Below are 14,370 nucleotides of genomic sequence, written 5' to 3' on the forward strand. Positions count from 1 at the left end.
CTATCTGTGAGTGCTCCCATAGCCCCCATGCCACCTTTCCTGAGGCTTGAGGGGTATCATGTAAAGCAGCCTCATGGACTGCCTGCTCACCTGAGACTCCCACGGCATCTTGCCAGGCTGTTTCGAGGTGACCTGAATTGAACAAGTTATTTCAGATGCGTACTAATACAACTGAAAGCTTTTAGCTGAGTGATGATTTCTGCTTACCCTTCTCTGGGGCTCTCCTTAGCTCTTGGGAGGGCTTTTAGATTTCTTCACTGATCAGCAAGTTTGTGGAAGTAAAATGCTTTCAGATGGTAGCTGGTTCAGTGGTCCCATGGACACGCACGCACTGGAGAGCACGTCCTGACATCCAGCATTACCAAGCAGTGTTTTTACCTTGTGCTGGAGACTGAGGAGGGCCTGAGCTGAAATTACAACCTATTTTCCCTGTCTGCCCCCGATCCTCACAGCGCATTCAATGAACACAGCAGGCTGCTTTGGGTTGATGAGGCCTTGGCCACTTCTTTCACTTCTTCAAGAGCACCATTTTTAAAATGAGGTGTATAAATGCTGAGCTGCCACAGATTAAAAAATAAAAGTTAAAATTGGAGCTGACCCAAGTTAAAAAGCAATTTTCTGAGAATGTAAAGGCATAAAGGAAAGTGCCTGAACATGATTTTAAGTGGGCTTCTGAATGTGGAAGATAGACGGCAGGAATAAAAGGACGCATGTGTTGGTGGAGTGCTGCAGATGGAGAGAGCCCTAGAGTAACATGCTAGGAGCAAATTTCAATTAAATGAACCTACTTCATGCAACTACTGAATTCTGTCTAGATAAATGGATTTTAGAAGAATGTATGTATTTTTTGAAACTATGAAGTCACTTGATAAGGTAGTAATAAATCTGTCAGAATTTCTACTTTGACCAAAGCTTAGCTGTAATACGGGATTCATTTCAACATCTAAACCCATTTTGGGGTGGGAAGAGACTTTTCCAGCTTTGGAATTAGATTTCTCTGCAATGGGTATTATGTTCTTGACCCCATATCATTGCCTTTGAGGAGCAGCAGTATTTAAAATCCGCTGTAATGCAATAAGCCTGAGCTCCAGCTAAGTGTGTGCTGTGCTGTTATAATGCAGCACCGGTGGTGGCCGTGGTTAAGGCACTGAAAGTATGTGAGGTAAACACAGGGCTTTCTTCAGGATAATTAATAATTTAATCTCTGTGAAGTAGGGGTTGCTCTTCATTTATCCCAACTACTTTTTGATTTTTCTCTTCAGCCCATGTTAGCTGGCATCTTTCCCTTCCTGCCTTCCTCCCCCCACACAGGTTGCCTTTTGTAATAAACTCTTTCAGCAAAGACCAGCTTTTATTTCCTTCAGATGGCACTAAGCTTTTATTTCTTGTAAAAAATAGTTGCGACTTGCTGTAAAAGACGTTCTCAGATTGAACAGACCACCTTTAAGAAAATGGCATGGTGAAGGGCTGCAGTCCCTGCTGTGGCTGGTATGAAGTGGTACCTGCTTTGCTAAAAACATCATTCCCAGGCCGGGCTGTGGAGCCTTGGATTAACATGGTGGTACTTTTGTGTATGTGTGCAAAGCTGCAGGGAATCCTGTGCCAGTAATCCAGTTTAACACTGAGGAGTCAGGGTAGGGAGATATATCCCTAGTTTATGTTTATCCTGTAACATGCAAACAATTTAGCAGTTCTAGCAGATGCTGATTTCAAAGTGACTGACTAATATTTTGAATATATATTTTCAAAGTATTCCACAAATTTAAATTGAGCTAACAATTCTTTTAGCACTCCAAACTAAATTGCCTGTGGCACTGTTGGTTGGCTTTAAGTATTGCCTTTCCCACTCCTGGTAGCTGGAACAGTTGTGTTTTTGTTTTACAATTAATATTTTGATGAAAACTTGTAAGGTACTGTAGGCATAAATATTTAATATCTTCCCTCCATGTTTCTTTATTGCTGAGCTTGGTGATAAGTTAGTAATTCAAACTGAAATGCAGATAAAATAGTAATGTGAACAGTTTAAATCTGCATTTTTCCAAAGCTCCTGTGGTCAAGATGACTGCGTTCTAGCAAGAATATTGCTATTTAAAATTGTTTACCTCTACACTTCAGCTGAATGCTGCTGTATATGATAAATGAGGTAAATAAAGGTGCCTTTTGGGTCCCAATAACTGCACAAGAAACCTAATCATTCTCACTAACATAAAATAATTTAACAAATGGAACAGTGCCATAGCAGCCTAATAAGAAATTTCTGAATATGGCACCACATATGGCCAAAGCCTCTTCAGGCATAATTCAAGCTTTTCTTTGCTTCCCTGTTTTTAGTAGGTTTGTTTCATGTTTAATGTGGAATAAAACTTTGTGTTTTCAGAGTTTACTTTTATTTTTTTAGAGTTTACTTAATTTTTGGTCTGGAAATGAAACATTGTGGTTTGCCTTTCTCCCCTGATAGCTGGTGCCACTTCATCTTATAGGTAAAAGATGTTGAAATTTGTGGCACTGTTCCTCAGGAAAAGGCTCAGATTTTCATCTCTTTAGAAGCACAACTATGTCACTTAAACCAGATAGAGCAATGTCTTTAAAGGCAGATGTGAAAGCCTCTGTCCCACTTTCTCTTCCTCCTCCTCCTCCTTTCCATCCTTCTCTGTCTCCCCCAGAAAAAGGTAACTTCTGAACAGGTGGAGATATTGCTATTTAATAAAAGTAATCTTTGCACAACACTGATGGGCTTTTTCTAGCCGAGGCAGTGTAATTTGGCTTTGTATTTTTAACAGCATTACCATTTGAGGGAAAAGAAGTTAATCCATTGCTTTGTTAGTGTAATCTGGGTTGTCTGCTCTGGAAATGTGCTTGCAAGACTTTGGTCTGATAGAATTTGTCTGAAATTTAACTATCTTTACTGCTTGCTTAAGCAGGATAAAAATCTTGTGTTTCTGTCTGGAGTACACACTGTCAGAGAGCACCAAATAGATTTAATAACATTTAAAATTCCTCTTCAAAGCACAGTTCAGTTGTGGGTTTTTTATATTTATCTGAAGAGTCAAATTGTGTCCTAATCCTACACTTTGATCCACTTTGTAAACCTTTCTGTCTTGTCTTGCAGATGCCAAGGTACCTCCTGTAGCAATGCAAGCAAAAATAGATCTGAGGGGAAGTGCAACTTTATTAGAGCCTTGGGATCTTGAAGAAACATTTATCCCAAAGTCTACTGTTAAACCACAAGATAAGAACCATCTGTGAGAGTGTGTCTCGATTCCAGCTGTTTGAATCCAACCATTACTGGAAATCTATGGATACTAAAATCTCCTTGGCCTCATTACATTTTAATTGTAAAAGAAGCTGGATGTTGCTGGTGGCTTTTGCACAACCTTGCTCAGAAAGCTCCTGGCAGCTGTGGGGATGAGCTTTTCCAGGTGGAAGGGTGTCAGCTGGATATGCAGGCACCTCACACTACTCCTGCTTCCCGTGCACAGTCACAGCTACAATTTCTGGATTCGAATTCCTGGCTACAGGTACATTTAGTATCAATTTTGTGCCTTAAAAGAACCAAGAACCGTGTTTCATTAATGCATAGTGGTGGAAGCACAGATGGTGCATTTCTAAAAGAAACCAGAAAACACTTTAAAATAAATGAGGAGCTGTTAATTTCTCCTTTGGTGGCTCTTTTAACCAAATGTTAATGGGGTTGGGCAGAGGCTCTGTACGGGCCAGATATTTCTGTCTTTGCTGTAATGGAAGCAAATGAAGACAAAGTGGGAATTAATCTAACTATATCTATCCATCCCAAGCACAAATATTCCTGTCTTTGCAGAGAAGGAGTCTGAGCTTTCCTGCTAAGAGGGCAGAGAGAGGCAACGGCTCTAAATCCTGACAGAGCAATGCTGATGAACTGACCATGTGGTGGGAAAAGGCTGTCTGGGAGTGTCTTGGGGGGGCACTGCAGAGATGTTTTCAGAAGGCCAGATTAGGAATATCCTCTCATTAGGGGCCACACAGTTCAGAATGAAGCTGATGAGTATGTTTTATGCTGACATTTTTCTGTCAAAGCCAAACCTGTTTATGGGAAAATGGTTAGTTTCAGTGAAGGTCCCATTTTGAAAAGTTTTTTTAAATGTATTTTCAGTTCAAAGTGCATTTATAACTTGACATTTAAGTTATAATACAAGCCAAACCTCCAGATTTACTGAAAGTAGAAAGGCCAAAACCACTCTCAGGTAGTTTTAAAACTACTGAAGCAATTTTTGTCAATAAGACCATTTTGTTTTAACCTTTGCTGATTGGGTTTCTTCCATTTAGTGGCATTTTTCAGACTTTGGAGTTCTTGTCTAATTGATGTGTATTTATTTTTATTTACTTTTTAATTTTTCAAAATTTCTTTTAGAATGGCAGAGCAGTTTCTTTGAGTGCAGCTGCTCTCATCCTGCCAGGGGCCAAAGGGTGGCATTGGGTGGAGGGCAGGACACCACTGAATTCTGGAGTCATGGCACTGTGCAGGAGGGGGTCAGCACTGAAATCTGGTCACTCTACTCTTGGAAATAGTTTCTAGGCACACTTCCTCTGCAGATATTTAAACTTTCCTAAACTGAGAAAACCCATCTGTATGTTGAGATCTTATTGCAACTACCTCGCAGAGAGCCTGCTGTGGTTTAACAGGGCAGTTCCTAGTAAAAATAGCAAGCATACCCATGTGAAATTTTGGGTTTGTATGTTTTTGCACTTGGCAGATAAAATGCTGTTTGGAAGCAGCGTGAGCCTGAGTCTGGCTCTGTGTGCAGTTGGAATGTTGTGGCTCCAGGTGAGAGTGCTGCTGACTTCTGGCTGTGTGTGGCACAAGGATAGTTTCTGGTGGCTCACTTGGCAAATACAGCCTGGTGAGTGGACATCCAGGATGAACTTTGTGCCCTTCAAAAGGATTAGGGAACAAGTCTGAGCTGTGAGTTGAGGTGCCAGTGGAAGGGAGCTTGGTTTGGGTGGTGGCCAATAGCACTAATTGCATGAAAGCATGCCTTCCTCATCAGTCTGAGTATCCTAACAAATGTGGGAGCATGCCTATTAACAAGAAATAATTTTCTGATGGCTACTTTTGTTGCCATACTGTTTTTCCTGTCCTTCTCCATGGGATCTTAAAGGTAGTTGCTTTACATGTGGATCCCTTGCTGTTCATCCGTGCATTGGCACCGTGCCTTCGGTGCACTCCTTTCCCTGAGGAGTCCCATATAACCTGCTGAAGTTAAACTGGTGGGATTTCCCCCAGACTGTAAACAGTTTCTTGTACTCCTATTAGTTTGTTTGGAAAGTTGGAAAGCTGGAGTAATAGAAAATAATCATTGGCGTCAAACTATTACGAATCATTAAAAAGAGCACAGCAACGGGAGCTACAGATAATTCCTCATTCTGAAAATGAGCACGTCTTATGTTATTGCTGCAGTAATTACCTAAAAATACTTAATACTTAATTACTTCCAACGTGTCAATCTTCATAACAGTTTATTAGAAGATTCTAATGGATGTAGCAGCTGCTTCCACAAGCAAATGTATTTGTGGCTGAACCTGACATTCTGCTCTAAATATTATTCCACCTTGATCAATATTATTTCTCCACATATATCGTTACAGCTGTAACAGATTGGGAAGGGAGGGTTTATCCAGCTGCAGTGGGAATTGCTCTGCTCATTCGTGACTTCCAACTTATACTGCTAGAACTAGTAGAAATGTTTGCAACCAATTTATCATGAGGAAGAAGCTGGAATGGTTTTCATGACCCTGGTCTTGTCTTCTTGTCTTCTTTCAGCTGAAAATCCAAAGGCTCCTCTTTCAGGAATTGTCAACTGGATGAGAGAGTTGCTGTGAGGGGACAATATTCACCTCTCTCTGATGCAGAGAGGGAGGCCTTAGGGAAATAGGTATGGACAGGTATGCTCTGTGTTGTGGTGCTGGGTGGCAGGGTTGTTCCCTGGGGCTCTTGGGCAGAAGGATGAAAATTAGAAGTGCATAATGTCCTTTAGCTATAAATGCAGGATTCTTGTTTGTACATTGTTATTGGTCTTGGTTGCCAAAAAGCACACTTGGCATTTTGAACAGACAGCTTCAGTCTGGAGCACTCACAAGTTTAGTCTGTGTGAACCTCAGTGGAAATAGTGAAGTAGGACAGAGTATAATCCAGAAATCTAAAATCAATTTTTTTTTTATTTTGTACAGAAAATGTTTGAAAATACCCAAATTAATAAATACACCAAAAGAAGCAACTTGAAAGCAATAGTCTCTAATAACAAGGTCTACCTTAACTTAATTAATATTGAATTCCGTAAATCCATGACTTCAAACTCTGTTGTGTTCCTGCATTGCTGTTTTCTGTGTTTTTCTGTCTTTTGAAAAATTTGCTGGATCAGGCATTACTAAGAACTGCAGGACTGTCCCTTCTTCATTTCAGCACTAGGAGTTTCATGCCTTTGAAGCACAAGCATTTGAGTTTTATCCTCCTACTTCTGCAATTTCTTTGAAGACCAAGACTACATTACAATTTACTTCTTTAGACCTTGCACTGTCCTACTTAGTGTCACATCAATGAGTCAGCCACTTAGTGTCCTTTATAAGCTTCCAAGCTGTCCTTCAAACATACCTACACCTTGGGCAAGTTAAGACTGGATCCAAGTTTTGCTTTCCTGCTTGGCTTTCTCCCACTGACTGAATTTGGGACAGCAACAGTCTTGGCACAGCCAGAGTGGTCTGGTTTGCTGACGGTGCAAAACAGAGTAGTAAATTAAAAACAATGTAATGAGAATGCCTATTCTTATTTCTGGTAGTTTTCCATTAATTCTGTGGATAAATAACAGGTGTCTTGAGGCATAAAGTTAGTATTTTGAAAACCTGTATTTTTCATTTATCACTGTGGAAGCTGCTCTTTACAGCCTTAGTAAATCTCCAGAGCTGCCACACTGCATTATGCATGTGTCGCACTATAGTTTGCAGATACTAATTTAACCAAGTGTTCTTCTAAAAAATGCATTGCAAATCTTGTTATAGCAGGTGCCTGGTAAGAACAACATCTGAGTGGTGTCAGCAAACTGAGCTGACTTTGCACAAGTTTTTCTGTGTTACATAGCCCTTGTCTTTGCAGGATGTGACAAACACAGCACAGTGGTATCTCGTTGGAGAGAAGCTGAGTTTTTGTTAAATATGTGTAAGAAGTTCAAACTGGGTCACCCTGAGAGAGAAGCTGATATCAAATCGTGGTAGGCACTCAGCTTTAATTCAGCAGTAGTGGGTGAACATTAAGAGTTCCACTGACTTTCATGGGATGAGTAGTATCAGTCACACATGCAAATACTCAGGCTATGGATAGATGTGAAAGGAAAAGAAAAATAGTCATCAACATTAATGTCCATGAAATTGGTAACCCAGAGGTGCAGCTAAAGTTCTCTCTGATTATTGACCACTAAGTTGTCTTGTTTTTTTCTCCCTTGAATGGCTTTGGCTGAATTAGGCTTTAGGACTGGTGTTAGAATTACATTTTTGATCTTCTTGTGGATTTTTCAGCAGTTCAGATGTTATATAGGCTGTGGCTGCTTTTCAGAGCAGTCCAGGCAAGAGAAAAAATATCTCACCAGAAAATGCTCCCTCTTAGACTGTACAAGTGATTAAAAATTGAGATATGCCTTTTTAAATAAGTTCCTGTTCTAAGGGATAAATCAACAACTGAATTATCTCTTGGCATCCTCATCTGCATGAAAAAGGTTTGACTTTGGTGGGATTTTTTTTGAATTTAGAAAATATTAAAATAAGGCAGAACATGAATTCAAAGCAAAGCAATATAAACACAGAAGCTTACAGCTTAGTTACAGCTTCCTAAAAGTTAAATAAAGAAAATGTGTTGTGATGGTTCACTGGCTTGTATCTTATCTTGCAAAGGGTAGCTAACATAGCCAGGATAGTATATTCTGCAAAAAATCTGGTTTATTCTCTGTGTTACCCTGAATAATGAATATTCTTCAGAAGAGAATGCAAATGTATTTTCTTATTTCCTCTGTCTAAAATTGGGAGAGAGTGTTTGTTTAAAAGGTAACAAAAAGATTAAAATGGGATAGAAAGGCTGCAATTATCTGTGATAAACAATGCATTATGTTTTGGTTTGCAGGCTACGAGGCTGTCACTGAAATGTTCCTCGTCTCATGTAATATTTTGTGCTACTGCATTGCTTTTCAATTATACAGCTCAAAGGAAAGTTTCCACTGACAAAAGCAGTGAAAGCACATTGCTTTTAGTATTGGTTTTTGGTGTTTTTTTCCTTCTTTTATAGGTCTCAAGTGTCTCTTCAAATCTAAGTCCAAATGACAGCAGTCCGGGAGTTTGAAAGTTATTAGAGAGATATGGATATATGCAGCTAATGAAATATGCCTGCTTACAATATATCAAGACATGCAGAACTTTGAGGAAAACTCAGCGATCTCAATATTTAATATAGGCTGGAGTTAAAGTATTATTTTTTTGTTTTTGCAAATGCAGCATATGCTAATCTATTGCTGAGCATTCGTCTAGCAGATTCAATTTCCACTCGTAATTTTTCATTTATTAGTTTCTCTTTCGCATAAACACAGCTGTGTGTTCTGATCTGCGCTGTTGAGATCTGATGTGGTGCAGTATATGGGGTACCCAAGTGATTTAATGTGGAGAGCCAGGGAGTAGATGGGAGGAACTGCAGAGCAATCTTGGAATCAATATTGGTTCTGATTTAAATTCATCTTTGCGAAGTTTTTACCCCAAACTTTCCACCAGTTGCTCATATTAAAGATGGACCAATAAATGTTGGACAGAGGGATGGTTTTGAGCCATGCTGCAGCTCAGGCACAGGGAGCAGTTTCTGCTGTGTTTGGCCCCAGATATCTCTGATATGCAAATTCACTTGCAGTACTGATATATAGATAAGGATCATACAAAACTGATAACAGTCCTGCTGCTGCTGTTTTCTGGCTGCCACCTCTTAATTTAAGGTTTTCTGAGACAGAGGTTTGTAATCAAGAAGCTTATAATTTTGAAGGCACAGTGAGAAACAAATCCTTTATTTAAAATGTAATACTGAGTCCGCCACTTGCTATGTGGCAGCTTGTTTTGGGGTGGTGTTATTGTAAAATTATTTCAAAAAACCAAAACCAAACCCCTAAATAACAAAACAAGGCTCTCCATCATCTCCAATGGTTTCCTTGCTGTAACATATGTCTGAAAATCAATATGTATTTTATTTAAAATTTCACACTAGGCTACCTTCTTCAGGTACAACAACTGATTTGCAAAGAGCTACTGCCCAGCAGAGCTGGAAGGGTTTTGGAGGTTATGCCACAACCTGTCTGAGATTATTCAATAACTTTTCTTTGACTTGAGCACCCTGCAGTTCACCCCCCTGCAGATGGCTGTGTCTGTGCTATCAAGAACGTGAAGCACAGATTACAAGTGTCTGTTGTAGGTGCGAGGGAAATGAGTTCAGCCTTATCCCCTTGGTTTTTTACCCATCTCCCTACAGAGGACCTGGGCTCAATTCTCATCTCACTGGTGAATCCACCTACCGTTGTCACTCCACTGTTTCCCCTCTATTTTCTGGAACGTGGTAAAACACAATCTCATTTAATGTATTGCGCTGTAACTTGACACCTCCTCTTCCCACCAAGGGAAGATTTTTCCCACTGCCTGTAAATGAGCTTTCATTCCTGAGTCTGGCTTGACTCATGTGAGCCCATCCTTTCTGTGGCCACTGCAGGGTGGGGAGCAGGGGTAGTGACCTTCCAGAAGCCACTGAGCTGACCTGCTCCCTGCTGTTCTTGCCCTGAGCACTGCTCAGTGAGGGAAGGTCTCTGGGCAGAGATGATACAGTTTAATAGAAGAGCTGATAGAACCAGGGAGAGGACTTGTGTCCTGATAAGCTTGTCTTGTCTTTATTTTTAATCTCTGTTGGTTGGTTTTAATGAAATCCAATGCTTATCTACAAGCCTTTTCCTGATTGCATCCTTTGGTTATCATGCTGCACTGACAGTATTTTTTAAGGCTGTGGAAAATAATTAGAGTATATTATATTTATTACCTGGGTGTTGTCTCACTTGTGAATCCTTTTTTCCAGCAAACTATCCACACTCAGCACTTCGCTAATCGAGTGCTCCAGCTCTGTGCTGCTTTGAGCTCATGCAGTAATGCCAAGAGAATAATTGTGTTTGAAATAAAGAAAGAAATAGTGCTACATGCAGTGCTTGCCTGTACCCTCTGGGGTTTGGCCTTTGAGGCACAGGCAGTGATGTTTTGCAGAGCAAAAGGAGTTTGTGGGTGCTGTTGGGTGCCAGCTGCTCCCATGCACAACCCTGACAGGAGCGTCTGGTTCAGGAAATTCCTGAGCTGTAAGTCATTGGAGGTTGGAAAGGTATTCAGGGCAAGCGTTTCTTGATGCCTGCCTTGCTCTTGTGAACGCATTTCTGAGCATTTGCTGCTGACAGTTGGAGATGGGACAGTGGGTTGGCTAAATCTTGGGGCTGAGCCCATACGTCACTTCTGTGTTCATAAATAATTGGCGTGCTAACCACAGCTGTTAATTGCAATGGAGCTTGCAATGATTAATTCTAATTGCTATTCATTATTTCTCTAGTGTGTCAAATGTACTAGAAACAAAATCTGGTGAGTGCTGAGCATTAAGATCTGGTTACAGCAAGAGATAAGTCCTGATTTTTGTCTGTCTCTGCAGTGCTGGGCAGCTTAGCCTACGTGTGCTGAGGTGTTTGCCTGTGCAACATGATGCAAAGCTTGCTGAATGCAGAGGCTGGGTCCTCAACTGCTTGTAAATCACTTTATTTTCTGAATGGGGGAGCTTTGCTGGTTTAATTTCAGTTTAAATCTGACCTCTGGGTTTTGGGTGGCTGCTCACAGCACTGTTATTACCAGTTTTAATGACAAATGACCTTTGCTTTTTAGCAGCAGGCTGAGGTAGGGATTCCACCTCCTCAGAGAGATGGCTGGTAGCTGGAGGAAGTTATCCAGTTGCCTCGGTAGCTCAGAGGGGTGTGTTTGTCTAAATGGGCAGACCACACTTCATTCTTTTTCACTTCTGCAATCATTTGCTTGGGAAACACAAATGTCAGCCTCAAAATGGGAATTCCACATTGAGATACTTGGTAAATTTTACCCATTACAGTATCACTTAGTTCACCTTTTTTATAGCTGAGAGTGCTGGAAAGATGAGGTGTGGAGTTTTGAACAAGCCATGGTGGTGAGGAAAGCTGCATTACAGCAAACTCGGGGTAAATTACTGCTTCATTGCTTTCAATTACTTTCAGTTTACTCCAGGATTAGCATATGCATGACAACTCCTGCAGAGAAGCTGATGTGCTGGAAGGGTGGTTTTTGCAGTAGCTAGCAATGACTTACTTGTGTACCTATTCTTGATTATTTTCTTTTGTAAAGATAACTTTTAATGAGTCTCTGACAACACATGTAGGGGCTCCTGAGTTACTCCCAGAATGTACATGAGTTTAAGATGGAAGTTTCCTGGGGCATTGCAGGTGGTTTCTGGGACAGCACCTGTATTCAGACACAGGCTGAGGATGGGGCTTTGAAGCAGAATAAACAGGAAAGGGAGTTGATTAGGCAGAAACAACTTTCAGGCAGTTTATTTCAGCTGATAATTTTAAGGCCTTTAACAGGCAATCCATAAGCAAAATTTTAGTCCTTACAGAGATGTTTTATTTCTCTTTTTGCTTCCTCTGGCAATCTTGTCTGAATTAATATGTAGCTGAAAAGCTACTGAGTGTGGCCACATAGACATTGCTTACAATATAATATTTGGCCTTTGGGTAGACCTGCAGCAATTTTTAAACATTAGTTTGGTGATGGGGTAGTGATACACATAGTTACAACTCTTCACTTACAGGGAACATCTGATTTAAGCAGAATTAAAAGGGTGAATGGGGTAAAGAATGTTTTCTAATCCAGTCTTGCTGAACAGACAATTAGCAAGATCATTAAACTGCCTCATTATAACCATGATAATTACAGGATTAACACACTTCACTTCAATATCTCTAATTTGTTTTGTAATATAAGCAAGATGAGGAGATGATTCCTCTCTATGTGAGACTTCTGGACAGCTAGTGTCAGAAATTAGGTCTTCTTGGTAGTTACAGAACAAGCAAGGGTGAGATGGCAGGAGGGGGTGGGTGTGGGGGGCAGCAAGAGCTGTCAGCCTCCAAGTAATGCCACAGGCAGCCCTTAGGTTTGCGACTAAATCTAGTTAGTGTGCTTGGTGCTGCTTTTTGTCTGGGAGAAGATTTCAGATGAGTTCCCTGTAGGCAAATCACTGCATCAAGGGAAAATATCACTCTATGTAGCAGGTTTTGATAGCTCGAGTGACAAAGCTGAGGAAATGCACGGCCTGGAGTAACTTAGTGAAACTTTGTCCGAGTCAGGTCACTGAATGCACCAGAAATTCAGTAGTTACAGCTCTTCCAGCATCTGTGGGAGCAGCCACCTTCTCCAGTGACCCACTTGCTGAGGTTGTTGCTGAGGGATGGGGGCTGCAGGCTGCAGGACTGGTGCCTTTTGACTCTGCTGGATGTGCTCATTAAATAAATCCAGCCTATTTCAACCTTTCCTTACACATACAGCAAAAATAATGGGAGATTGATAACAAAGCTTCTCTTGTGTGCTATGCATGATAGATAGAAAATCTGTTTTTAGTGTACAGGGGCAGGCACAGCAGCGTGTCAGGATGAGTGCAGCTGTCCTAGAGAGGGAAGAAGGTTGTTATACCTGGGGCTAGTGGCACCTGCTGGAATTGCTAACACCCATGTGGCAGTATTTGTTCTCAGTATTTTTGTTGAAGAACTCCCCCTGCTGCAGGTTGGTGCAGGCAGGTTCCCAGCAGGCATTTGCAGCTGGAGCACTCCATGCTTCACTTCACCACAATATTGCATTCAGTGAGATTGTGGGGCCAGACAGGTGTAGTTTCAAACCACAAGGAAGTTAATGTGGCTCACAGGGAGTCTGGGATAAAAATCTCAAAGGGGAGAGCCTTCCAGGCTTTTTCAGGAGCCCGGTAGTTCTCATGCTGCACAGGAGATGTGAGCTGGGGACATAACACAGGGAGTTGTGTTTGGGAGTGGATTGTACATCACCATAACCATGTTAGTATCCACTGGGAAATTCATTTTTAAGAGAGAGAAGTCGGCCTGAGGCTTATGAGAGAAAGATATCCAAATATAAGAGCTTGCTGTGGTGTGTGGATGATCTGCTAATGAATTTAAAAGAAAACTTCCATGTTATATATGCTTGATAATTTATTTGTCAGAAGGGGAAAAGTAAAATAGCCAGTCTGTGTGGCTGGCTCGAAGGAGTCACCCAATTCTTTGATAGACTGATGAGCTGTTCAGAATAACAGCTGTGGCTCTGTATAATGCAGAAAAGTACCATCTTTGAGGCCAGCCTAGTGGGAATTGCCTGAGAATCCCCTTGGATATCAGAATAGGCCAAGGAATAGGTACCTGTGTATCCATATACAACTAGCAGAATCATACCTCTCAGATATTAAAAAAAGCTACATATGCTAATACACGACGTGTATGTGAGCTCCAAAGATCATTTACTCCAGACATGAAGTAGTAGGTGCCGAGTTTGATCAGGATATCAAAGGTACTCTAGGACCTGTCAAGTGTGACTCCTCCATGTTCTTCTGAAAATTTTAACATGAAAAGACAAGGCAGAAAAGGGTCTGACATTATTAACAATGACAAGATCCTTCCCCAGCAATCCTTGCTTATTTTTCCCTAATGAGCTTTGGTGGGAGAGACTCTCTGACGAGGCGCTGTTGCTGCTGCAGCAGCTCCATGTGATGCTGAGATGGGAGGCTGATCCCTGCCTGTTCCATACTCCTTCTGGCTCATGAGTGGTGGGACATAACCTGGGCAGCTGTTTGCTGGGGGCATGGAAACCCAAGTGCAAGCTCCAGTTTGTCAGCAAACAAACAGTGCAAGTGCATTGCCTGTCAGTATGGGAAGGAATTGAAGCCTATTAATGGGAGTTCAGACTGTCTGGCAGAATTGGAAATGCTGGGAGAAATTTTGAGTGCAGGAAAGCAGGTGAAAATTTAAAATGGTTTCTCTTTAGATGAAACTATTCACAACAATGGCTACATGTCAGGACAATAATCCTATCGGACATAACCCTGCCTTTATTTGGGCCAAAAGGTCGGTGTTCTGTGCCATGTGCTAATTTCTGCATTGCAGCTGTCACGCATTTAAACCATATGATCAAAGCTAGATTGCAGCATGAGGAGGTCAGAACCTCTCACAAAACGTGTGTCAAAACAAAGCACCATGAGTATGGTCTGTTAGGGGCTGA

The 14,370-nt window shown here is 41.2% G+C and overlaps 1 long non-coding RNA gene across 1 annotated transcript; it reads left to right on the forward strand.

The window, feature by feature from the left end:
- Positions 1-3,923: 3,923 nt before the first annotated feature.
- Positions 3,924-7,198, forward strand: LOC113969402. Its single transcript, XR_003534848.1, has 3 exons — positions 3,924-4,021; positions 4,731-4,939; positions 7,124-7,198. It is a non-coding gene; the product is annotated as an uncharacterized LOC113969402 (long non-coding RNA).
- Positions 7,199-14,370: the final 7,172 nt, after the last annotated feature.

The sequence above is a fragment of the Neopelma chrysocephalum genome, unplaced genomic scaffold, assembly GCF_003984885.1.
Source record: "Neopelma chrysocephalum unplaced genomic scaffold, ASM398488v2 Primary Assembly neopelma1_73, whole genome shotgun sequence".
In the NCBI taxonomy this organism is placed as follows: domain Eukaryota; kingdom Metazoa; phylum Chordata; class Aves; order Passeriformes; family Pipridae; genus Neopelma; species Neopelma chrysocephalum.